The sequence below is a fragment of the Camelus ferus genome, chromosome 4 (assembly GCF_009834535.1).
Source record: "Camelus ferus isolate YT-003-E chromosome 4, BCGSAC_Cfer_1.0, whole genome shotgun sequence".
Taxonomy (NCBI): domain Eukaryota; kingdom Metazoa; phylum Chordata; class Mammalia; order Artiodactyla; family Camelidae; genus Camelus; species Camelus ferus.
This window is the reverse complement of record NC_045699.1, coordinates 12,339,627-12,362,482: the sequence shown is the minus strand read 5'-3', so window position 1 is coordinate 12,362,482 and position 22,856 is coordinate 12,339,627. Positions and strand designations below refer to the sequence as shown.

Here is a 22,856-nt window from a genome sequence, read left to right as displayed (position 1 = left end):
TGAAGCATGGAACTAGGGTGAGCTTTATTCCACAAACACATCTTGCATTTTGATGTCTCTTTTATTTACAGCTGGTAGAACTCTTTTAAACGTAGGTAACCCAGTATGCCACAAAACAGGACAAACTCAGTTCACTAAATAAGGGTTTCTGCCTTGAGTTTGGTGATCTATACTACTTCTAACAAATATGAAATTCATGGCTTTTTGAGTTTTGTACTCTCAGAATATCATCTATGGACAAGTAAGTTATTAGGGGATTTAGAAGGGGTATTTATTAAACTTTAGAAAATCAATTATTCTCAAGCACTTTCAAAGTTCTCCTTTATATCCAAATAATTATCTTGGGCTATAATTTATTAACTGAATTCCATCTTATTTTCAGAAAATGAAAAAGTTATATTTGTTAAAAAGACTTAAAGGGTTCAAGTGACTTAGACTGATCTCCCTCTGCTGGTCTCTAAATGAACAAATTTTTACTTATATTTTCTGTTTCTATAATTGAACTTAAAGAAAATCCTGCTTTGGGATTCATAAAATTCAAATAAAACGTAAGAGCTTTGATGGTCTTAAGGTCAGAAGACAAGAATAAATTGTAGTTTCCTGAGGTAATTGTTGATAACCCATTATGTTACAGAGGAGGAAGAGACTTTAAGAGAAAGATAAGAGGATGTGGCCAAACTATGGATAATAGTTGAAAAAAGGTTCCAGAATGAAACAGACAAAAGTAACAAAGAGAATACTTGAATAAGAGTATGTATAACATTTTAAATTATAGAAGGCACAATAATAATGGAGAATGCCATTGTGTCACCATTTTAAATAATACTTAATGAACAGAATTTAGAATGATACCTTCAAAGAAACAAGACAAAATAATGATATGTCTTCTAAATTGAAGTAACCTTGAAGCATATACGAAGCATACATATGAAATGATACTCAGATTTCTGTATCATGTAAAATATAAATCTTTAAAGGCAACACTTTCCCTAATGAATCTTCAAAATGTATAACCGTTTCCTTATTCCATCATTGGTCAGAATAGTTACTTAAAGAGGAAAACTCCTTAGCTTGCAATTTTGGTTATTGCATTAAACTAGTATCCATTGTATCTTGTGTCTGCTTTATGTGTTTCTTAAAGTAACCTCCTTCTCCTCTCTGAGAAAAAGGGACTCAGTTATTACCATATACGTTCTCCTGAATTCAAGGGAGCACTGTTCTTCAACAACCTGTTTAGTGGACTTACAAAACAATCAGACAAGCTCTACATTATTCAATACATCCTGGCAGTACGCCAAAGCCCTTAGAACAAGTGATAAATGATCAGATGTCTCCCTCCAGTCTTACCTGGTTTACTCCTTTTAAAAATCCAACCCTTGCTGTCTACCATGCAAAGCTCTTGGCCACTGGGTGAAATCCAAACTGGGTAGCTGATCATGATAATTCCAACATGTCACTGGCAGTAGCATCTCTCAGAGTCCCACAAGCCAACTGCTTGAAATGAACCTGCAACAAACATGGAATTTCTTCATTTTAACTGAAAAATAGTGAACTATGTCCTAGGTCCAGGAGGCATCATGACCTAATCAATAAGGAAATCATAAAGGACTGTACGAGAGGCAATAAATGCCTCTTAAGATGCTGATAAACATTAAAGCCAGAAAACGAAGTTCACGTGCTACAGAAGGTGTTTTTACAGAGTGCATGCTCCTCCTCACATTATTATTGATCTATTTAAGCTTTCAGTGTACATAAATATTATTGATATTAAAACTGACACCTTTCATAGCATGTACCCCTTCTCCTCCATGTAGGTGATCACTTAGAATACTCAAGAGTATTTTTCTTGACTCTATCCATAATATTCTCAGGGTAACTGGGCAATGAGTTTCAAAAGGGCAGAACACATCAGCAGCTAGAAGAAAACCCACATGATGCTCTGGATCAAGGATAGTTTCCTTTGTGAGTTCTAACATTCCACTCAGTGTCAGCATTCCCAGTATAAAAATTGCAACATGTCTGTAGGAAATAGTGCATGAGAAACAACTTTTAGGGGTGCGTGTGAGGTGTTGCAAATTCAGCAGCCACCATTATCCAAATCAAGATAAAGATCATAAGACAGCAATCAACATGAACATGTTGTATCCAGAGTATGTACACAAAGGAATGACCAGAACCCAGCAAAGTAATTAGACAGCTAATATAGGGGCAATATTTAATGCTTCAATTAGTTAAATTCATATGAGTAAACATGGTGTTTAAACTTTATAAGCATGTTTAACTTCCATTCAAGGAGAAAAATCCTCATGTATAATCAACAACATTTAATTGCACTGATACCTGCCACATAAATAACTTTGTTCCATAGAAATTTATAAAGGTACTAATAAACAGATTTGCTTATTGGTCTTCCCAGGGTAGTTTTTCATAATGACTAGATTTTTAAAGCTACAACATTTAGTTTATGCATATATAAGAACACATTTATTATTATTATTTCCTAAGTGGTGCAACAGAAACGACTGAGAGGTTATTCTAAGTGTGTAGGGGGACTTAGATGAATGATTTTGTGCTGCATTCATGGACACAGGTGCAAAGACTTATTTTAGCAAGCCACAAAATGATATATCCTCATGCACCTGTGATTAGAACTTCAGGTATTCCCAGAAGTCAATGTGGAGACTTTATTAAAAGCCGCAACAGTGAGATATTGTGCCACTTCAGCAAGAACGGTAAGACAGCCAGGGTTTGAAGTCAAACACATACCTCAGGCTAAAATGGAACACTTCAAAATAAGTCCTTGAGAAAAGAGACATGTATACCTGGACACTAAATGAACATGCTGCAGCTCAAAACGAAAGTACTACGTTGATGCTATTAGTGACACATAAATACCCACACACTCAGACACACATAAAATGGCTGGAAATTTCTAATCTCCTGATCTAAGCTCTGGTATCCATTAAGCTAAAATCTTAGTCAATTTCTGGATGCAAATGTTTCTATTCATGCCCCAAATTATTTTAATTCTTTTCTTCTTTGAGGATACTCTGAAAATGATCAAATCAATTTTCTTATAAAGCAAATCTGTTTCCATGAGTGGTAATCCTTTCTGGTCTCTTGGTAGCTGTGCAGGGCATTAGAAGAAGTCATATACAAGTAGACTAAGTGACAGGGAAGTGTTTATAAACATAATCCCCAAGCCACCCAAACTGACTTTGAAGTGAGGAATTTTTGAAAGCTACTTGCTTTGGAAGGACTCATCTGTACCCAGTGTGACTTCTAATACTTCAGTTTTGCCACTGACTATAAAGGAGTGAAAGTAAGTATACATCAGCACAACTACCAGTGCTCTAACATGCCTTTATTTATTATACAAAAATAATGCTGTTGATTCCTTCTTTAAAGAGGTAGGTTTTGTGTGTGTGTGTGTGTGTGTGTGTGTTTTCAGTAGTGAAAAAAAGTTTTTTCCACCAACCACTGAACACTAATTCATCCATTAACCCACTTATTCATTCCACACATGTTAACTGAGCACCTCAGTTGTGCCAGATATGGGATTATATGCCCAAATACATAATGAAAAGATACATATTGTCCCCACAGAAAAGATTACTATCTGCTCTATTCTGATTTGTTGACACATATCGGTAACCAAGAAAGGTAGCAACGTTAGATCAAATTAAAATAATTGGTCTTATTTTATATCCCACCTACTATATGACCAGACCATGGGATTTTATGAAGTTTGGCAGTGAGCAAAGCGTCAACAGCCAAGGGCAAACTGCAGTACAAAATCACTGAGTCACACAGTAAAGTCATGTCACATTTATGCTGGATGTGATGGCTTTGTGTCATTCTTAAGTCTTTCTCTCTAAGCCCCCTAACTGATTGAGTCATGATGGTTCAAAAAAATCTAACTGATATCAGGTTCTGAATGTACATTGATATTTCTGGCACTGAACATAGAGTCAGTGCCCCCACATGTGTGTATTGGGCATTGCAGTACAATTCTGTGTGGTCTACATCACAAGTTAATGGATTTTTGTGGGGGTGGGCACTATTATACAAGTTGCTTCACACAATTTTTGTATTTATCATTCCATTTATTTTCTCAGAGGATCTGTAAAGTTAAATGCATGTGTTCTTCTCAAAGGGAAGTCCATGTGGTGTTCACAAGAAGTACAAATTCTATGACATTGATTTGAATCTTTACTCTAATACCCATTTTCAGAAAGAAAAAAATGTATACAATAACATTTTTCACTTATCTCCTTTCAGATATGATGCTGCATAGGAATATGAAGTCAAAAGATACAGGTAATACTTTAAAAATACTCTTAGATATTAAATAAAAAATTAAGAAATTTTTACTAAAATCAACACAGCTTCCAAATGTTTTAATTTTCTTCTATTTTCTCATCTTATATTTTTTGAGATCTGCTTATTACTGAAACAACTAGTCTGAAAACAAGCCTTTTTAAAAAATACTATTTTTGAGAAATTTGTATTCTTTTAAAATAATTTTGAACAAATACATTACATTGTATGTAAATTATACCTCAATAGTGTTGATTTAAATTTTTTAAATGCTTTTTTGACCATGTTCAAGGAGGTCCTAGACAGGGATGTGGTATATAGAACATACTGATAAAATACTGTTGTATGTGAAGGGATAGATTTGGGGTTTAGGATTAACAGATACACATTACTGTATATAAAATAGATAAAAAACATGGCCCTACTGTATAGCACAGGGAACTAAATTCAGTTTCTTTAATAAGCTGTAATGGAAAAGAAACTGAAAATATATACATGCGGTTTTACATGTATAACTGAATTGCTTTGCTGTACCCCTGAAACTAACATTGTAAACTGACTACACTTCAATGAAAAATAAGAACTGAAAAAAAAAAAAAAAAAGACCAAAGTAAAATTTTTATAAAGTAGAAGAAATTCAGACATTCACAAACTCTGTTTTCTTGTTTCCTGGTCTGGCCTTAAGTGCTCTGAAATTGAATTTTGGTCTCTGTCTTTCGTTATGCACACTACCACTGCCCTTTTAGTAGATGAGCTTTTATCTTATTGCTTAGAAGAAAGCTTTCCAAAGGACCCCGTTAGCACTTAGGCACTTGTTCTATAGGATATTGATTTGTACTGGTTGATATGTTGCTCTTTAAACCTTATCTCAGGGATGCGCTTCATCTTCCCCACGGACGCATGCCGTGTAGCCCTCTGGGTAGCCGACAAAACTATGAGTACTCAGCCTTCTACAAGCTCAGTGCATTTTGCAAGCTTTGTATCTAAGTTGCTCGTTTCTCCCCACAAACATCAAGAACACAAACATCAAGAATGTAGGGACACGTAGCTTATCAATAATCAAAGTTATGAGTCTTTCTGCCTTAGAGATTTCAAGTCTGTCCGCTTTTATCAGTGATATTGGAAAAGGAAAGATGCCACCATTTTCAGTCACAAAATTATGATTTCTAAATTCTTTTTATTTTCTTCATTTTGTCAGATGTAAAAATCACAGATTATTTCCCAGTAGACAGAGGTCATCAATAAAAATCTATGTGCCCACTGCTATCTTTTTTATATGGAGATTCTCATTTAATTTTCTCAAAATAAGTATTATAAGAATTCCCACTTTATGGTGGTGAAACTAAAGATGAGAGAGTTTAAATTATCGCCAAAAGGCATAGATGTACAGCTAATTGATAGGGCTGTGCTGTCAAGTCTAAATTCTTATAAATTGAATTTGAGAGATTTGCTCAATCTACAGATGAAAATCTGAATCTTGCGGAAATGAAGTGACATACCAGAGGTCATTAAGATCACAGCAGGACTGGATGAGCACCTAAACCCATGATGCTCCTGTCTTTCCAATACACTGCTTCTTACCCAGCTGACTCAGCGTGTCATCTAAACAAATTTATAGATTTCCAGTTCACTTGATTTTAAAGAATCATGTTTTGGGTAGGTTTTATTTTAGAAAGAAGATACCAAAGCCAACAAACAAAATAATGGGATTTCTGAGTACTCAATTTTAAATGAGCTTAATTGTCTGAAAGTAACAGATGACATCTTTCTCTTTCTCTCTTGCAAGCCAATTTTTTTTCCAGTGGGAAAAATATAGACACAAGGAGAAGACTGTGTTGATAGATTGTGACAAAGTGTATGATTGGATTAAAATATAAATAGCACGTTGATGTTTTGCTGATGCCCATTTGGTGTGTTTAGCTACGGTATTAGCAATTACAAGCTTCAAATAATATTCTAAGATCTTCATTTAATATTTTCATTTTGGAAACCCAGCAGGAAGCCCCTTCAGTGACATAAAATAAAATCTAGGGCAATTCAATCAACATCTGAGAAACCAGTGCCTGATACTCAAAAACAAATAATTCTCCGTGTTTCCATCTCTGCTCAAAGATGCCTAATTCTGCCTTTGATTATAATCTAGAAACTTCTAACTAAAACAGTCTATATTCCTACTTGCATTTTTTTTAAGTAAGGGATCCAATTAGTTACATTCCCCATTCTCCACAAGTGAAACTTGTCTCCATCCTTTTTCTTTCCTTTTCTGTTTTCTCCTTTCTTCATTCCTTTACTTCCTCTTTCCTCCTTTTCCTTTTTTCCCCCACTGTCTTCTCTTCCTTCCTTCCCTTGATACTCCCTTCTTCACCCTTTTTGTCTTTTCATCTCAGCAAACATGTAAATGTCCATTAAGTTGTATATAATGTGCTGGGCTCTGAGGACCAGGCAAGTACAAAGACTCAGTTCCTGCCCTGGTATTGCTCATAGTCTAGTCGGGTGGACAGAGAAGTAAACCAATGTCTTATGGAAGAGAGGTGGGGATGCAACCTGCTTTGACTCCTTCAGAATACATCAGCCTTGAGAAGAAAAAGAGTGCATAATTTGACCCTAGCTTGGCTTGACCTGAAGTGAGAACTTACAAACATAAATGAATCGTCACCTGTAAGTTCCCATATACCTCATTCTGAGTTTTCTGTGGTTTAAAAAGGGATCCTTTAAAATGCTCAGAGATCACACACACACACAAAAAGTCCCAAGGTAAGTTGTATCACTTAAATGCAAATACAGCTTGGTTGGCTTCCACCAGAAGCTAAAGTGCCAGCCAATGGTGGACCGAAGAATGCAAGCTTAGCCTAAGGGCATTACAAATAGTATTTTAAACACCATTTTTTCCAGACAGAATGCATTTGTGAACTGGTTTTGTCATTGGCCACCAGTATGAGATCCTGCTTTACAACTATGGAAGAGTCACCACCCACTGTTATCTAGATGTTGGTCCCTTTGCCTCACTTCTTGGCAAAATCCATGGTGGGTAAAAACGTCTATTCAAGAAATCTTTCTAGTGGAGGAAAAAAGCCCCTGGACTAGATCATCAACGTCACCAAGAGTGTGTCTAATACTGTGGATTCTTGGCTACCACTCCAGAATGAACAAACCCCATTTTTGGAGTGAGATTGGGACTTCTACAGATAACAGTTCCCTAGGTTACACTTAGATACACTAATGTTTAAGTTATATCTGTTATATCTATGTTATATCTGATTCATGACTAAAGTTTTAAAATAAAAACTATAAGGTGTCTGGTTTGTATGTCATAGGTGTATGGTATTGGCAAAATTAAATGGTCAAAGAGCTCTTTAATTGACTTAAGAAAATTAAGTACTTATATAAATACTCAAACATAGAGAAAACTGGCCAAAATAAATTTCAGGTTCACATTATCTAAAAAGTATTCAGTACTGGTATTAAAGCTAGCTTAAGCTTATTGGTTTAATTACTATAAACACATCTTTAGAGACATCAATGTTAAGTATAATACTTCTATTGGGCCTAGGCTTACTAGAGGTCAGGTAAGACTATTGTATCTGTTACAAATTTGTCAAAAAGAAAAGTAACTCAGTGTAAAAAAAAACTTTCAAAAAAGTAATAAAATAAGAGATTTTGGGTAAACTCTATAGGACTTTTATTTTGGAAATAATCTATCTAAAATTGTCTCCTCAAATTCTGGTACTTAAAACTTGAAACTAAGTTAAAAATTTCACTATCTGTGTCATTTACAAAATATTAAAACATTAATTGCTGGGCAGGTCTAGGTTTATCTACCTTTGCCTTAGGGAAAAAAAACCTAAAACGTTTAAGTTTCCAGTCAGAAAACGATGATATGACAACCAACTCACAGTTGCTTGCTTCTTCGTTTTTGCCAGAGATTTAAGGTTTTAAGGGTTAAAATTATAGTATGTAATTAAAGCTCCTAAAATAAGTATTTCAATATACAGTGCAGAAGTATGTATGTTTTCAGTAAAAGAGTTTCATAAAATACAAGAAAATTTCATGCATAATCAGGATTTTAAATATTTAACAAATTCTAAAAGTTCTTTGTAGCTCCAGCTAACTTTGAAATGCTTTAAAGGCATCTTAGATACTAAGTTAACTTGGATTTTTTAAAATATGTTAAATTAAATATAATCAGTCATAATTCTAGTAATTACAAACAAGTCTCTTTATCGATTACAGATGTTTAACCATGTCTTTTAAGTCTTTTTGTTGTCACAGACTGCTGTTACACAGGTGTTTCATCTTTAAGAAAATTCATCAGAAGTCAATGGAAACAGTGGGTTACAGCAGTCCCACATCAGATGATGGCTATGTGGGGATTCCAGCCCATACCCTCAAACCTGTGGACGCAAAAACAAAAAGGCTGTCCCGCCCCTGGGGCCCCTAGATTAGACATTCAGAGATTTTTACTCCCTGATAGGCAGGGTGAATCCCCCTACTCATAGCCTGGCAGTAGTTTCAGAAGACGGACCATCACCCCTCTGCAAACCCATAAGATTATGGGAGTAAAATCTCTGAGGGGGGAAGGAGACAGGGAGGGGGCAGGGCACAGCCATTCAAGGAATGCTACAACCATTAACATCAAAATGGTGAAAGATTCAACCCCCAGGAGGCCTTGAGGCTCAGGATGGTGGGAGATTTGACTTCTAGCAGATCTTGAGCTTCATTATTTGCTCACTGTAGTATATTAACATGGTGAATAACATGCCCACAGGCCCACAACGGTCCCAAGGCTAGCCACAGAAGGTCGGAGTGGGAAATGGCCAACTTCCTGGGAATCCCAGTCCCTTCTCCAGACTAGTTAGACTGGTCCTTCCACTTAATAGCATATGAAGCCACTGAGCCCATATAAACTGGCAACAGGGTGCCTCGTGGCAGCCCTCCTCTTCGGAGGTGGCCCACACTCTGTCCATGGAGTGTGTACCTGCTTTTAATCTCAGCACCCAACCCTCACCCCTCGTGGCCTTTCTCTTGCCTTTCAATGTATTTCTCTGAATAAATCTACCTTTACTCAAAAAAAAAAAAAAAAAAAAAAAAACCCAAAAAACCCACTCTTCTAGAATAAAGCCTATTATTGACATTTCTCAATACTTTCCAACAAGTTTTAATTTATAACATTTATTCTCCTTTAATTTCAAATAAATTAACCTATTTTGGAAAAATTACTCTTCTATAAGTTAGATGCATTGACAAATTCCCTTTAATGATCGATTTTTCCCCTTCAAATATTTAAGAACTTAGTTTAATGTTCAATTTATGTACATGATCTTCATCGCTTTTTATTTAATATAACTTTCATTTTTTTGATCACTAAAAAGACTTCCTAAGGATAGAGAGAAGTTATTATGCACATTTGAAACCACTGGGATTTGTACAGATTAGTCGTAGTAAGAAAGGAGGAGTCAAGTTACCTTTAGGGGGAGGCAGCACTGTACTTAGAATGGGAAGCAAGAAAGGAAGGGAGCATGGTGGTCTCATCACTATGTCTCTACTCATGACCAGCCTCAATAACAGCCCTCACATGGCAGGGTTTTGACAGTTGTCACTTCCTGATGGGACACAGTTTGCATGTTTGAATTCCGCACTCCTTTTAGAGGGACAGTAGTGGTAAGTGTTTCAGGAGTTAGAGAGCATTCAAGAAAGTGGGGTTAGGAAAATAACAAGCATTTGGCAAGTAACCACTGTGAATTAGTGTGTCGTGCTGGATGCTATACTTACACGTTCTCATTCAATGGTCACAACACACCTGGGAGACAGATGTGATTATTCCTACCTGGTGACTGAGCAGACTTAGAGTCAGAGAGGATAAACAGCTGGCCTAAGGTCACAAAGCTAGAGGGACAAGCAGAATTTAATCCTCTGACTTCTTGGTTGCAGAGGCCAGGCTTCTTCCAATAGAATAAGTACTCTGTTGGTTGTTTGTCCTATCAGTTAGCTTTTTTCCACTTCAAGAATAAACCCAGGTCAACCGTTTCTCTCTTCCATCTCTAAAGCTTCCCCTCCTTTAACCACTTAAGTCCACTTTCCCCCAACATCAGATATAAAGAGATAAAGCACAAGAGAGACAATGTCATGTTTGTTTGTTCCTGGCTGTCCACAAACCAACATGTTCCTCTTCCTAGTCGCTCTCTTGAGTTTTGTGAGGAAAGTAGGATGGAGTTTGACTACTGCATTATTCTTGCATGCTGCATTATTAACATAAGGATAGCCTCAGAGGGAAGGCAAAGCCTTCTTTCTGCTGCTGTCTGGGAATGAAGGGGCTTAGATATGACCTAACCTTGACTACTTGAAGGAATGATGCAGAAGTAAATAAATAAGTGAATGAATAAATAAGTAAATACATAAAAAACAGTAGTGACTAAAACATAGGTTTTCCTGCAATGTGACCTTGTTTATTTATCCAGAGCCTGCCCAGGCTTCCTTGTTCTTGTTCACATGCCTATTTTGTAAGGCGTGGATCTCATTCTGCTAAATTATTTTTTAGGTTTAATAGAGCCAGAGTTATTTTCAAAATTGACAGAAAACCTATGATGGCCAAGTTGGACTGACACAAAGTTGCAGGGAGTATGTCAAAAAGAACAACAAAAACGAAAGAAAAGCAGGAAAAAGAAAATCTGAATAGAGAAACTTTGGCTGAAGTTATGATGCATCTAGTAAAATTACCGAAAACAAAAACAAAAACGTCTGTATCTAGTAAGTTTCAAATCCGTGTGTTAAGGAGAATGTTGAGAATGGCTTCCAGATACGATGAGACAGCTAGAGCAATTTTACAATAAAGATACATTAAATTAAGAGTGATCTGCTTCACAGACAGACATACATATGAATTCTTTAAAACAGGGGCACCCTAATGTATAAAATCAGATTCAATCGATATGAATTTGGCTGACATTTTTCTACTGCTGGAACAAGCAGTCATTGGCACAAAGGTCAAGACAGCACCCAGACTTGTTGCCATCATGCAGAACTTGATGGCTGCTTTCCTAAGTCCGATTTTCCTGGCTTTTTTTGAGAACAATTTATAGAATTTATTTTTAATTTTTTTTTTTTTTTTACTTCCCACCCTATCCACAACTTAGGCAGCAGACAATTAGTGTAATTTTGTAAGAGCTTGAGTTTTTAAAATGAATATAGAGGTAGTTATATATCAATCATCATTCATTCATTCAAAAATACTATATTATTAGTATATTCCAGGCACTGTGCCAGATTCTGGGACAAAATAATGAATAAAACATACACTTTCCTAGACCTCACAGTGATTACATTATCTGTTAACTTGTCCTTACTGAATTCACATATTTTATACAAACTTGGTTATACTTGATAATATGTCTTTCTTCTGGACTCCCTGAGACTAAGAGAAATTTGGTATAAAATTTTTGAAAGGTAAGCTGTCAAATCTCGTCTCAAGATTGAATAACATGTTTATATTTAGATTTTTGACCCACTCATGACAATTCATAGCTAAGAAATAATCCAAAAAAAAGTTTATTAACTCATTCTTTCGTTGCCACATTCAACTAATATTTATAAATACTACTATGTGCTGGGTTTTGTTTTATTGTAGCAGAGACCAAGACAAACAAAGTTCCAAGTTTCTTGGAATTTCCTTCCAGTGGAGGAAGGTAGATGGTAGAAAATAAGATGATTTCTGAGAGTAATACATGCCACGGCAAATATAAAATACGGTAACGCTAGCAACGCACAGGACTGGGGAGGTGCTTGATAGGCTGGGTGATGAGGGGAGTCCTGTCTGATGGAGTGTTCACACGTATGATGTTCACCCAGATAATACTCACAACAATAAAAAATGAGAAGCAGACTAAATGCTCAAAAATTAGGTAACTCAGATCGGCCTTACCCTAACACCAAAATAAATATAAAACTGGTAAAAAATAAATGAGGCAATCATTTTAGGCACTAAATGGGCAGAACAGGACTGTGGTATCTGACAGAAAGGAAATACACTGAGGTGAGCCCTGGCTAATCCCGCAATTGCCTGGCTTTTTGCCTGGGGGCAACTGCCACCACAGTGAAGAAAGGTGGAAACTAAAGGGGGTAGTGATACATTGAGCTGCAGAGGCAGACACTGGAGTTCTAGGACATTGGAGTTGCTGAAATGTACAGGGCAGGGTATCTGAAAAGAGAGAGTGCACCGAGGAAGGAACCTGGAAGTCTGAATGGAGATTTGCCCATAACAACTTGGGAAAGAAGAAAATATTTTGACTTGAATGATAAAGAAAATATGACACAGCAAAATGTGTGGGCTGCACATCAATCAATGATTCAAATTATGATTTATCCTTTTTAAAGCTTGTATTGGAAAAGAAAAAAGGTCTTAAATCCAAGATTTAAGTTTCTACCATAAAAAACTAGAAAGAAATGATGAGACAGGGAAATAAAGATAAAAGCAAGATTCAAGGAAACAGAAACAAACAGTACAGAAAATTAACAAAGTGCTATCACTACAGATCTTAAAGACATTGAAAGGATAACAAGGGGATACTCTGAATACCTTTATAACAATAATTTGACAATTAAGATGAAAGGGACAGATTCTTTACAAATCATATTTTAAAATCCTTAAAAACACAACACAACTAATAAAATTGATTATATCTAATAAAGAAATTGAATTCATAATTATGAAAACCTTACCAGAAATAAAACTTCAGATTCAGATAATTTTACTAATGAGCACTGTCAGACATTCAAGGAAGATAAAATACCATTCTGTTGTAAACTCTTTTACTCCAAAAAGCAATGAACACTACCCAATACACTTTGTGATGTTAAAGAAACCTAACAAATATATAATAAGAAAAGAAAATTACAGATCAATAGCCCTCATATATGTAGATGCAAAAATCATTAAGCAAATATCAGCAAATCAAATCCAATCATGTGTTAAAAAAAAAAAAAGGATAAAAAGGTAACTACGGTGGGGTGTACCCCCAGAAAGCAATTTAACATTTGAATGTAATTCACCATGTGATCACTTCAATTAATGCAGAAAAGTCATTTGACAAAATTTAACACCAATTTATGATAAAGACTCTCAGCAAACTAGGAATAGAATGGGCCTTCCTCAAGCTGATGAAGGGTGTCTACCTAAAATTAACATCATACTTAATGGTAAAATGTTGGATGCTCTTCCCAAAGGTTAAGGTCAGTCAAATATGTTGCCTCTTCCCATTTCTATTTAATATTATAACGAAGGTCCTGCTCAGTTCAATAATGCAAGAAAAAGGAAATTAAGAGCATACATATCAGAAAGAAAGAGGCTAAATGACCCCTATTCTGAGCTGGCATGAATTTAAGATGTATAAAATCTCATGAAATTTGTTAGAACTAATAAATGAATTTAGAAAAATCACAGGATTTAAGGTCAGCTTACAAAATTAAGTTGTTTTTCTATGAATTAGAAGTAAACAAATGCAAAATAAATTTTTAGTAATACATTTATTATAGCACCAAAAAAAATACAGTACTTTAAACAATGCATCCAAAAATGTATGTAAATAGGCAGAATTCTAACCTGGCCCCCATGGTTTATGCCTCTTGGGGTACATGTCCCATATAATCCCTATCATTTGAGAGTGGGAAAGATCTATAAATATGATAGGTTATCACTTCATGATTAGATTACTAATCAGTTGACACTGAATTAAGCAAAAGGAAATTATCCTGAGTGGGCGTAACCTAATTCGGTCAGCCTTTAAAAGAAGGTGAAGTTTCAAATTAATTTATTTACAAAACAGAAACACACTCACAGATATAGAAAACAGACTTGTGTTTGCCTGTGAAGAAAAGGGGTCCAGATTGGCAGATGCTATGTGCTGTGTATAGAAGGGATGGACAATGGGTTTATTCTGTGTGGTGCAGGGAACTATATTCAATGTTTTCTGGTGACCTGTAATGAAAAACAACAACAACAACAACAACAACAACAACAACAACAACAACAACAACAACAAAACAATGTGTGTGAGTGTGTGCTGGGAAACAAGCTGCTGGGAAACAAGCTGCTGGAAAACAAGCCATACGTAAATTTCCACGAGCTTAAAATATTACATTCACACTTGCTTGCTTAAAATGCACATGCTTGCTTTGTTTTTAACGTTTTATGCAGTAGATGACCTATAGCACGTATTATGCTAAAGAAAATTTGTGGTGAGCAATCCTGAGATTGACCATAAGGACACAAAGGAGGGCAGATATTTCCTTAGGGTGAAACAATGGACGATCCTGGAAAGCCAGATCATCCATTAACAAATCTTTGTTCTGGCATGAAAGCATGCGGTTAAGCCCAGGGGAAATATTTGCTATCTTGAGATGTCCCGGAGGCAATAACAGGATAGGTTTAGAAATTCTGCATACCCCGAGGAGGGTGATTGTTCCTGGAAGGGATAGGTCTGAAATTAATCAATTAATCAGCAAGCAGAACTTGGTGCTTATCGTCTGGAATACCTCAAGCCTCTCCTCTTTTATCGCATTTTTTTCTGAGCTGTATACTCTTAATAAATATGATGTCGACCAGGCTTTTGGGACTCTAGATCCATGAGATCTTGAGTCCCGTGGTCCCATCTTTGCTCTTTACTTTGTCTCTTTGTTTCTTAAGTCTTGCGTCGCCTGTCCTCAGACATGGTCCCAAGCTGTGCTGGATGCAGCAGGGGTGTGTGTGTGTGTGTGTGTGTGTGTGTGTGTGTGTGTGTGTGTGTGAGAGAGAGACTGGGGCATTATGCTGTATACCAGAAATTGACACAACATTCTAAAATGAGTATACTTCAATAAAAAAATAAAAATAAAAAAGGTGAAGCTTCAGAGAGGTATCTTCTTGCTGGACTTGAAGGCACAGCCTCCATGAGTCCTACTGTACAAGGAAATGAATTCTGCCAACAGCATTGAGAGCTTGAAAAAGAACCATAAGGATCAGAAGAAATCTCAGACAGGTCCAACACCTTGATTTCTGCCTTGTGAGATCTTAAGCAGAGAACCCAGCTGGACCATGCCTGGACTCTTGACCTACAGAAACTGTGAGACAATAAATGGATGTTGTTTTAAGCCATCCAATCTCTCGTAATTTTTAAAACATCAGCAGACGACTAATACATCTTATAATGCCTCTTTATGGAAAACAACAAAATATTGCTAAGAAAAATTAAGCAGAATCTAAATAAACAGAGAAATATACCATGTGTATGGATCAGAAGCCTCAATATTTACAAGATGTTAAGGTTTTCCTTCTTCTTCTTCTTCTTTTTTTTTTTTTTTTGTGGCTATCGCAGTTATGTTTATTCACACATGAGGGCAACAGCACATCTATAAGTCAACATAATCCTCCACTTTTCCATCCAACACAGCCAGACCAACGTTCCATTTACATAAAGCTGGTTAAGGGTGACCATATGCAGACGCAGGACTGGAAGGTTTCAAGGCTTTACTTCTTTTATCATTACTCCTTATTTTATAAATGATAAAGCCCATCAACCCCATTCTTACCCAAATCTCCCGGTAAACTTGGGTATAGTAGAGCTTCACGGGGATCCAAACATTCTTAATAAGGTTTTGAAGCATCTTGGTGCAGGACAAGCAGCTCAGGTGGCCCCAACCCCACAACCAACAACTTGGAGAGGTCACTTAAGATGTTAAGATTCTTTAAGTTGATTTATAAATTCAACACAATCATCATCCCAGCAAGCTTTAAAAAAAAAAGAAATTGTGAGGTTGATTCTACAATTTCTCTGAAAATCCAAAGGATCTAGCCAAAGCCAAAATAAACAAAGAAGAAGGATTAAAAGTAGGGAATTTATACCATTCAGCTTCAAGGCTTCCTATACAGCTACATTAATTAACACAGTGAGGGTACTGATACAACGAGAGACAAACAGATCTAAAAAGAACAGAAAATCTAGAAATGCATCCATACTTGTACTTTCAATAATGTCAACAAAGCATATAGAGTGAAAATATAGACATGAGAGCTACACAGCAAATTTAGGTCACTGGTTACATCAGTGGCAGGAAGCAGAAACAATTGCAAAGGAAGATTCAGCATTATCTATAAAGATTTACTTCTTATACAACAAAAATAAAAACAACAGCTCTGAACCAAGTATGACAAAATATCAAAAATAAGCTGGATACTAGTGGACATATGGGATATGTTGCACTATTCTTCAGATCTTTTTAATACTTGTTTGCACTTTGCACTATTTCCTCCAAAAAATAATCTTTCCTTTTGACCAACCACTTCTACACTTAAGAGTTCACACAAATGACCTATATTATGGCTTTTAAAATTTTTTTTTGTATCTTTCTATTCATTTCTACATCAGAGGAAAAATGTGATTTCTATATAACTGATTATCAACATAAGATACCCTCTCAGTGAAATTCTGAGTCTTAACGGCATTTGTCACTCTGCACAAAAGATCAGTACCCACACATTACCAACAGTGGGTGATGGTGACGGCAGCCACACAGTGGTGTGCAATGCTTATCTCCCAGGGAGTGATCAATCAACAGACTTCTGATCTTATCCACATGGACACTTCTTTGCTTTAGGTATGGCCTTTACTTGAGTGTACCTTCAGCTCGCCAGATCTGTGTGAAGCACGTGCACTTGTGGTTGGAGCTGACGCACTTTAGACTCTTCAACCTCAGATCTAACACTTGGGACTCATAACTCTGTAGCTCCAGACACCTAAACCCTTCTGGGCTTCGGACCTTGACTTCCAACGCCTGTGCTTTATGTTCTCTGGCTGTTAGGTAGGCACCTCAATCTCAAGTGATTCACAAGCTAAGTAACTCCCTTCATGAAACCTTTTCTCCTTTTTACCCTCTTAGGTCAGTGAATGGTGTTGCTACCCACCTAGATGCAGAAACCAACGAAACAGGTAAGAACAAAACCAAAACAACATTAAAAAAAAAACACACAAAACAATGGAAGTTAGCTCTTTTTCTTCCTCCTTTCTTGCTCCCACATCTAATTAGCACTAGGTCATGTTTACTCTAACTTTTAAATATCTTGTGAATTCTTCCCCTTGTCTCCTTAGATTGTTAAAACACCTTCCAAAGTTTTCAGGCCTCTATTCCGACTTCCTCTAAGCAATGCTTTCTGAAATATAAATCTCACCACCATCACCAAAAAGATAAAATCAAAATTCCTTGTCTATGACATAGCGTCTTTCATTCTATGAAATTTTGCCGTCGTCTACCATTTCCCAGTAATTTCCAAACATGACATTCTGTCCCTTGTTTATCTTGCTTACCTGCCTTTGATAAGCCCTTTCCTCTCAATGTGATAACTTTCCTTGCTTTGTTTATCTGGCAAACCAGTCTTAGCTCCAGGGTTACATCTTTTGGTTAAAGGTACGAATCCCTGTGGTACCCTGTCAAACTCAATTACCAGGTTGAATCTGAATCATTTGTAAAAGTGTCTGTCTCTCCCGACCAGACTGTAAGCCTCCTTAATATCAAGGATTCTGTGCAATGTTCATCTTTAAAAAGGGCACGGAAGTTGGCAGTTCCCTGGGAAGTAATAAGTACACAATAATTGATGAGAAGAAGAAATAAAGATATAGAAATATTAGAGGAGGAGAAGAGGGAGAGAAAGGGGGTGAGAAAGAGAGAGGTACTCCAATAATTTTTTTAAAAGCTAAAAAATTAACTATTATATTTCATGTGATAAAAACAAGTAGAAGAAAAATGTTTCAAGTCTTTTTGGGGTAGAAATTTAGAGGGCAGTATAATTCATATCCAGTATTTCAGTAAATCAAATCAAACAATATGTAAAAAGATAATATATATGGTGGTTAGGCTATGAAGGAACAGAAACTCTCATTCATTGATGGTAGAAATGCAAAATGGTACAGACATTTTGGAAGGTAGTTGGGCAGTGTCTTGCAAACTGAACATAGTCTTTCCATTGAACTAGCAGTTGTGTTATTTGTTATCTACACAAATGCAGTGAAAACTTATGTCCTCACAAAAACCTGCAAAATATGGAAGCAACGAAGATGTTCCTCATTGGTGAATGGATTAAACAAACTACTGTGGTACATCCAGACAATGGAATCAGATTCAGCACAAAAAAGAAATGCTATGATTCAGTTAAAAAAAAAAAAAAAAGAACTATTAAGCTTTGAAAAGACATGAAAGAAACTTAAATGTATATTTCTATTTGAGAGAAAGCAAACTGAAAAGGTTACATACTGTATGATTCCAATTGTATGACATTCTAGAAAAGGGAAACTATGGAGACAGTAGGAAGGTCAGTGGTTGCAGAGTACCAGGGGAAGGAAGGGATGAAGAGGTGGAGCACAGAGGACTTTTAGGGCAGTGAAAATACTCTGTGTGATATTACAATGGTGGGTGCTTGTCATTACACCTTTGTCCAAACCTCCAGAATGTGCAATATTGAGAGTGAACTCTAATGTAAACTACAAACCTTGGGTGATTTGACTTGTCAATAGATATTCATCAGTTATAACAAATATACCACACTGATGGGGGAAGTTGATAGTGAGGGAGGCTATATGTGCAGGCAAGGAGTATATGGGAAAACTGTATCTTCTGATCAATTTTGCTCTGAACCTAAAACTATTCCAAAAATAAAATATTAAAAAATACATAATGCATCATGATTCAGTGGTGTTTATCCTTGACATTTTATATACTAAAACAAAACATATAAAAAAAGAAATAAAGAAAACAATCCCATCAAATACAATGAAAGTCTTAAGAATAAATTTCTAAGTCTGAAATAAATAAATAAATAAATAAATATCAAGGAGGTGAAAGATCTGTACACTGAAAACTACAAGACTGATGAAAAAAATTGAAGACACAAATAAATGCAGAGATACCTTGTGTTTATAGATCATAAGAATTAATATTGTTAAGATAAATATACTACTCAAAGTCACCTATAGAGTCAATGCAATCCCTATAAGAATTCCAGTGGCATATTTCACGGAGAAAGAAAAAACAATTCTAAAAGTTGTATAAAACCACAAAAGATCCCAAACAGTCAAAACAGTTCTAAGAAAGAACAAAGCTGAAGGCGTCATCCTTTCTGGTTTCAAACTATATTACAAAATAATAGTAATCCTAAAGGTATGTTACTGGCATAAATGGTATACTGGTTTATATATATATATATATATATATATATATATATATATATATATATATAATTATTACATATATCATTTTTATATATGTATATATAAAATTCAGCCATGAGAAGGAAGGAAATCTTGCCATCTGTGACTCCATTGATGGACCTTAGGGAAATTATGCTAAGTGAAATAAGTCAGAGAAAGATAAATAAATAACTCTATGAAATCACTTATATTTGGAATCTAAATTCATAGAATGATGGTTACCAGAGACTGCAGGTTTGGGGAAATGTGGAGATGTTGGTCAAAGGGTAGAAACCACTAGCTAGAAGATGAGTAAGTTCTAGGATATAATACATACCATTATGATCACAGTTAATGGTACTGTACTATATACTTAAAAGTTGCTAAGAGGGTAGATTTAAAATGTTATCACAAAAAAAGGAAACAGAAATTATGTGATGTGATGGAGGCGTTAGGTAAGGCTTTGGTGATAATCATTTTGCAATATATGAGTGTTTCAAATCAACACTTTGTATGTACATTTTAAACTTACACAATGTTATATGTCAATTATGTATCAATAAAGCTGGAAAACAGATTGGTTTAAGATTTGGAAAACAATACATACAACCATATTAAGCATACTAACAAACTGAAAAATGAAAACTACATGATCATTTCATTAGATACACAAAAAGTGTTTCATAAAATCCACCCACTTCTGATTAAAAAAAAAACAACTTTGAGCAAAAGGAATATAAGGTAATTTCAACTGATACAAGATACTAAAAACCCACATAACATTATATTTAATGGTGAAATACTGCTTTCCCCCTAAGATCAGGAAAAAGCAAGGATGTTAATTCCTGCCACTTCTATTCAACACGTAGTGCAAGTTCTGTCTAGCCAGTTCAATAATGCAAGATATAAAGACATCCAAATTGGAAAGGGGGAAGTAAAAACGTCCTTACTTGTAGATAATATGACTGTCTATTTAAAAAATTCATTGAAATCCACACAAAAAGTAACAGAACTGCTTAATGTGTCAGTTTAACAAGGTTGCAGAATATAAGAACTACATACAAACATTAATTGTAATTGTATATCCTAGCAACAAAACACTAGGCACTGAAATTTATTTTTTAAAAAACCTCAATATGTGAAATTACATGAAATAAAGATAAAATTACTTTGAAATTACATGAAATACATGGGAATAAATCTTGCACAAAAGATATGCAAGATCTGTACACTGAAAACTACAAAACATGTGCTGAGAGAAATTAAAGAAGACCTAAATAAATGTAGACATAAACAGTCTTCATGGGTCAGAAACTTATTGTTAAGATATCAATTTCCCCTAAATTACTCTTCACATTTAATACAATCACAACTTTAGCAGTTTTTCTCATAGAAATTACAAACTGATTCTAAAATTCACACGGAACTGGCAAGAATGTAGGACAGACCCCCCCAAAATTTGAAGGATTAATGCTGTCTTATATTAAGACTTACTAAGAAGCTATATTTATCAAGTTATCAAGTGTGGTTTGGTGTCAGACAACTAAATCAATGGATCAAAATGGAGTCCAGAAATAGACCAACTTATAGGTGAATAATTTGATTTTCAAAAAAGGTACTAAGAGAATTCAGTGAAGAAAGGATAGTCTTTTCAAAGCTGTTGTTGGAAGAATTGAATATCTTTTTATAAAAAGATAAACAAGGAAAATAATTTTCATTTCTACCTCATTTCATATAATATAAAAAAATTCACTCAAGGATCATAGACCTAAAATTAGAAAGCTTCTTGAAGAAAACATGAGAAAATCTTTATGTCTTTGGTTAGCTGAAGATTTCTTGACTACTGCACCAAAACATGATCCATAAAAAAATAGATAAATTAGATTATATCAAAATTTAAAACTTTTTGATTTGTGAGTGACGCTAAGAGAATGAAAAAACAGGTCACAAATAAGGAAATATTTTTAAATTATATGAAGAACTTGTAAATAGAATATGTAAAGAACTCTTAAAACTCAATCATAAGAAAACAAACAACTCAACTGAAAAAAAAATAAGTGGGCAAAAGATGTGAATTAAAACTTCACCAAAGACGCTAACTGGGTATCTAACTAGCACATGAAATGATGCTCATCATTAGCCCTTGGATAAAGGCACATCATAACCACCAGGAGATATCTCTACACACCTTAGATTAATTATATATCAGTAAAGATTAAGTGTATAGAGAAAGCAAGTTCTCACACAGTGCTGATGGGAATGTAAAATCGTTTTATCATTTGGTTCTTTTTGTTTATAGCTTTATTGTGGTATAATTCAAAATAAAATGGTAAGTATTTAAAGTGTACAATGTGATGATCTGATATCCATATATGTTGTGAAAAGATTTACCCCATTGATGCATTAACACCATCCATCACCTCATGTATTTACTTTTGTTGTGTGAGAGCTTCTGCTTTCTTAGAAAATGTCAATTATGCAATACAGTGTTATCAACTATAGTCACCTTATTATACATTAGCTAAAATTTGTACCCTTTACCAATCCTTTCCTATTTTCCCCCACCCTCCAGCCCCTGACAACTGGTGGAAAGCAGTCTGAAGTTTCTTAAAAATTTAAATGAACATGAAGCATATGATCTATTCATTCAGTTTGTAGGTATTCCTTCACAAGAAATGAAACACATGTCCATGCAAAGACATGTACACAGCTATTCAAAGCAGCTTTTTTTTTTTTTTTTTTTTTTTGGTATTAGCCAACAACTGGAAGCTACTTAAATGTTCATCAACAACTGAAATGGATAAATGGTGTTATATCCACATAATGGAATGTTACTCTGCAATAAAAAGGAAACTATTGCTACACATAACACATTGATAAATCACAAAGTAATTATGCTGAACAAAAGAAGTCAGACTCCCCCACCAGAAGAAAAAATAGAAATTCTTTGAATGCATTTGTATAAAATTCTAGAAATTAAAAATTCAAACTAATTATTACAGAAAGCAATTCAGTGCTTGCCTGATGATAGGGAGAGGAAGTGAGGGAGAAGTAAAAAAGACATATAAGAAAATTTTGAGGGTGATGGATATTCATTATCTTGACTGTGGTGATGGTTTCATGACATGTTAAAGCATGCAGAAATGTACATTTTAAATATGTCAGCTTATCATATGTAAATTATACTTCAATAAAATCAATTTTAAAAACAGATGGGATAAAAGTAGTTTCATCTGACAATCTCTTTGAAGGTAAATCTCTACTATGTGTAGCAATTGTTAAAGAAAAACTGTCCCAAATCTGGTCAGGGACAGAACTTTCTTGAGCAGAGAA

General features: G+C 35.1%; 1 protein-coding gene across 1 annotated transcript in view; it reads right to left on the bottom strand.

Moving 5' to 3' along the window:
• LINGO2 (leucine rich repeat and Ig domain containing 2) overlaps positions 1–22,856 on the bottom strand; it is a 1,050,366-nt gene that overhangs the window by 289,877 nt on the left and 737,633 nt on the right. The window contains exon 7 of the mRNA XM_032479097.1: positions 1,348–1,506. The gene's annotated coding sequence lies outside the window, so the exon portion shown is untranslated. The remainder of the gene's footprint in view (positions 1–1,347; positions 1,507–22,856) is intronic.